Source organism: Uranotaenia lowii, chromosome 1 (genome assembly GCF_029784155.1).
Source record: "Uranotaenia lowii strain MFRU-FL chromosome 1, ASM2978415v1, whole genome shotgun sequence".
In the NCBI taxonomy this organism is placed as follows: Eukaryota; Metazoa; Arthropoda; class Insecta; order Diptera; family Culicidae; genus Uranotaenia; species Uranotaenia lowii.
This window is the reverse complement of record NC_073691.1, coordinates 206,682,494-206,687,716: the sequence shown is the minus strand read 5'-3', so window position 1 is coordinate 206,687,716 and position 5,223 is coordinate 206,682,494. Positions and strand designations below refer to the sequence as shown.

General features: G+C 35.1%; 1 protein-coding gene across 17 annotated transcripts in view; it reads right to left on the bottom strand.

The window, feature by feature from the left end:
* LOC129745252 (complexin) overlaps positions 1-5,223 on the bottom strand; it is a 588,611-nt gene that overhangs the window by 529,485 nt on the left and 53,903 nt on the right. The gene's annotated exons all lie outside the window — the stretch shown is intronic.

Below are 5,223 nucleotides of genomic sequence, written 5' to 3'. Positions count from 1 at the left end.
ATGACAATACATACCAATGAAAACGAAACGGCGATTGAAGTTTGATTCCGAATGATCACAGCTCTGATTATTGAAGAAAACTTGTATAAGAATAAATTATATACGGGGCTCTGTTCGAATGTTTGGTATGTTGATTTTTCAAGGGATACATGGGCTCCTTATATAAAATCAGATAAAATAAGTTCATTTTACTTTAAAAACGCATCACTTTCTGTTAAGCAAAAATCAAGTGTCTAACATAACCGATAAACAGAAAACGGTGGTCAAAAAAAGCGCTAAGAGTTAGACCGCAACCAAGATGCTTCGTAATGGATGACTAGATGTTTTGTTTGTTCATTTGTTTATTGTTTATTTAGTTAATCCATCGGAAGATTGCATGAACGATACAGCAGTGTAATATGCATTGCCGTAGGAAGGAGGGGGAGGGAGGAGGGGGGGGGGGGCAAGGTGGTTAAATCCCCTTTTCAATGAAAATATGCTTTATTTAGGAAAAATGTTCAAAGAATCGATTGGACATAGTTTCAGACGCCGCACGAGCTTACGAAGATAGAGTGCCGTTTTAACCCCTAATTACACACGTTCTGTTTGGTGGAAATCAAATGTCATTAGTATACTGGATCGACGCATTGAGATTTACCTGTGTTAAATACGGAATTTGCCGCTTCTGAGCTGCTCAAAGTTAATGTAAATTGTGCTTCTTGGAAGATAAATCAAGTTTTTCATCGGAACAACATTCATATCCCTAAAAAGTCATTTTTTTTGTAAAATCAGGAAACCATTGAAACAATTTCTTTCGTGTGCACAAGTGATTTAGTTTTTTACTGTCCGACATCATAAGCGATGAGGAGAACGTACGATCAATAATCCCTCTAAAAGACAAAAAAGTGAGATGAGTGTAAGTGAGCTGGCGAATCTTATGAAATCCCAGCTGCAGACGTTCCAACGTAGTTCCCGCTTGGCGATAAGCTAACCACACAGATGGAAAGACTTCGTTCTGATTTCACCGCCGACATGCAGAAGATACGCGATGAGAGCGCAGTGTTCGTAGATAGAAGAAAAGCATCCGTTGGAGAGGTAAAACGGGACAAAAATATGGCTATCGATCGTGTTGAACGTCATAACGACCTTATCTTGAGTGGAGTTCCCTACGTTCAAAAAGAAAATCTCAATGCGCATTTCAAAGCCATATGTAACATCTTGGGATAAACCGACAATTTCGTCCGCTTGTTGATATTCGCCGTCAATCGAGCAGAATAACTGACAGTGGAACTGCAGCTGTGATCATCATCCAGATCGCGATCAATATCCAGCGAAATGAGTTCTGTTTTAAATATCTATGTACAATCACTGAAGACACACTCACTCTCCTTGGCAAATCTAGGATTTGCTACGAAAAAGGTAGTCTACATGAACGAGAACCTCTCCCTGGAATCCAGACCAGTACGGAATAAGGCGTTACAGCATAAGAAAACAGGGAAGCTTACCGGAGTCTTCTCGCGAAATGGAATCGTTTACGGGAGATATCAAGCTGCTGGCAATGATAAAGAGACATCTGTTGCCGTACCAACCGTGAGCTTTCTTGATCGTGTGATCGCTGCTGAACCCTCACCTAAATAGCTATTTATTCTTTTCCTTCCAATCCTTTTCCTATCATCCCATGACTCCCCTCCTTAAAGTCAAAACAAACCAAAACCTTTCCCAAATAAGTTACTCCCGTCCTTCCAATCCGTTCCTTGTATTCCTATTGATATCCCTCCTGAAAGACAGAACAAAGTTAAACCTTCCCCAATATTCGCTTTTCTCATTCCTACCAATCCTTGTTTTCCTTGTGATTCCCCTCGTAAAAGTCAATCATCAATGATTGGTGAACGAGTCTCATTCAACTCGCCCTGTTGGGGTCGTATGCTGTTCTATATGGACCTGGAAGGATCGTTGGTGTTGTTGTTGCTGCCAATCATATCGGTGATCAAGTGGTATCAATTTTCTCTTTATAATGCGTTGTTTACTTTACATTAATTTGGTTGAACATGAATTTCAAAATAAGAAAGGTAAATGTGCTCAATTTTATCGAATTCTTAATAACTGGATATTCCATTTTTGATTATGCCTGAAGTATTCTTAAGAACACCCTCAACTACCGGGAACAGTAGTTAATTCTACTCTCCACACGAGAAAACTTTCTATTAGCTGCGTCAGAGTATTTGCGCTCAGAACTTAGTGAAATTAGATGAAATAAGAAACCTTTTGTACTATACAGAATAAGATATTTTCTGCATAAGCGAAACGTGGTTGAATGACAATGTAAGCGACAATTTGTTTACAATTGCTGGGTACAACCTTATCAGAAATGACCGAATATGTAGAATGGATGGAGGTGTGGCTATTTTTATTGAAAATAATATTTATTCGTCGGTAGTGCTAAAATCGTATCGTGATTCGAGAATTGAATTCTTTTTATTGGAATTTTTTAGAGATAATACGAAAATGTTGATAGGCTCATTTTTTAACCTCCTGATAATGATTGTTGTGATATTTTGGAAAGTTTGTAACGTGAGTATACTCTTAATTATGAATTTGTTTGTTTTCTTGGTGACTTCAATACAAATCTTCATAATGAAAATACCGTGCAAACTCAACGTTTTTTTTATCAATGATGTCAGGTAACAACATTCATTGTATCGATTCCGAGCCGACTTTTTTTCATCGCTCAGGTCAATCTCAACTGGATTTTTACCAATGATTCAACCAAAACGCTCATATTTAGTCAAATTGAGTTCCCTGTACTTTCAAATCATGATTTAATTTTTGCATCCTTTGGTTTTAACACCGTTCAAACAACTCAAACATACTCTTTTCGCGATTACAACAAGTTCAATCGAAAAACATTATTTCAAGAATTGAATGCAGTTGATCAGCATGAATGATGCTGATATGTTGTTGAATTTCTTTAACCTGAATACTAGGAATCTTCTTGAGAAATGTGTTCCTTTGCGTCATGGTATAACCAAATCTACAGATAGTACTTGGTTCAATTTAAACATCGAACGAGCAATCGTGAATAGAAACTTAGCTTACACACAATAGAAAATTACCCGTGAAATTGATGTTCTTGCTGCTTATAGGAAGCTTCGAAATCGTGTCCTCGTGTTTATAATTCCAAAAGAAACCACTTTAACCAATTCCTCAATCTTAATCTACCGCCAAAAACTTGTTGGAAAAGATTAAAAAATACTAAAATTACCAACCCAAACTCTATTTCCTTAAATAACTTTCATACCGAAGCAATAAACTAACCTTTTTCTAAAGTTTTTAACCATTGTAACAACGTTTAATACCGAAACGTGTTAATATCTAGTTGGAATTCATTTTGTTTTCGAGAACTTCAAGAAATCGAAGTATTTTTTTGCTGGATAACCTTTCCTTTGCCCTATAAGTATACTTTGTGCCTTTTTTGAAGGTATTTGGAAAGGTTTAAAAAAAAACCAAATACATATGTGCTTATTTATCGGAAAACAAACTTATTAACTCATATCAGTCAGCATATCGAGAAAAACACAGTACTAAAACTGCAATGATTAAAGTGCTAGATGATATAGGCTCAATAATTAAATTTGTTGTTATGATTTTGCTCGACTTTTTTAAAGCATTTGACACAATTCATCACGCTGTTCATTGCAATAAATTTCACAACATTTCGCATTTGGAATTTCAGCGACGACTTTGATAAAATCGTACCTTGAAGAGCGTTCTCAAACCGTCTACAACAACAATCAGTACTTATCCTTTCTACCGATTATATCTTGAGTACCTCAGGACTCTATTTTAGGACCTTTTTTTCACCATGTATGTCAACGATTTACCAAATGCTCTAAGATTATTTCAAATACACATTTTTGCAGATGATGTACAACTCTATTCAGATTGCTTAAACTTGACAGAGCAAAGCATTAATTTTCCAGTCTATCCACGCTTGGTCAATGAGAAACGCGTTGTCTTTGAATATTAATAAATTGTATGCAATTTTTCTAAATAAGAATAATTCGATGCAAATAATACCGAAAATTTGCAAACATCGAAGAAAAATTGTGTCAGAATCTGTAAGTTTTAGTTTTAAAATACAATCCAACATTAAATTCTATTCGTATGTACTTCAGTAGTGCGGGAAAATATATAACTCTTTGAAAACTCTTTAATTTCATAAAATATTTTTGGATACAGAGATGAAGATTAAACTTTTCAAGGCTTTTACTTTCCTAATTTTATAGCTTGTGATTTTCTACTATCCCAAGTTTCCCAAGCAGTTCTTAAAAAACTTCAGTTCTTGTGTAAGATTTGCTTTCAACCTCAACCGTATGGATCACGTTTCACATTTTCAAACTAGTGTGATTGGTTGTTCCTTTGAAAGTTTTCCTAAAATAACACTCTGCTTTTTATTTACAATCTAATTTATAGTAAAAAAACCAGCATATCTCTATATAAGATTATCTCAGTTAACAAGTTCTAGAACTTTAAAATTTGTCATTCCTCGCCACAGATCAGAGCTGTATGGTAATTCATTTTTTTTAGAAGTGTGAGCTATTGAAATGCCCTTGCTAGTTCCTTGACACTGGAAACCTCATTCGCAGTAATTAAGATGAGATTTATTGAACACAACAAATTAAGTTAATTATTTTTTGTTCAAATAGCTAGTTATTTATCGAAATAACATCCAAGGCAATTGAATTCTATCAACGCAAAAAATGTAACATGAAAAAAGGTGTAATATCTAATCTTTCTGAATAAAAATGTTTCATAATAATAATATTCGCCTATGTTTTGTAAACAATCCAGAAAAAACACCGATTTGGACTAGAAAATTTTGAACAAAAACAGACCTATCTTGTGTGGTTTTTAACGGCGAATCAAATGAAAGTTGTTAAGCCACCGCACTCATCTGAAAATGGAGCATTCACAGTTTCACCCTCAATTTCCCTACGATTTTTCAATTAATTGAGAAAAAATCTAGCTCGGACTTGAAAATTGGTAATCAAATAAGACCAATCTTGTATGATATTCTCCGAAAAATCGAATGAAGACTGTTTGAGACACCGCACGCATTGCAAAATGGAGTTATGGCCGTTTTACCCAACATTTTTTGTTATAGTTCAGAAAAAAGATTTGGACTGGACTGGACCGGACTGGAAGATTTTAAAGCAAATCAGACCTATGTTGTGTAATTTTTTC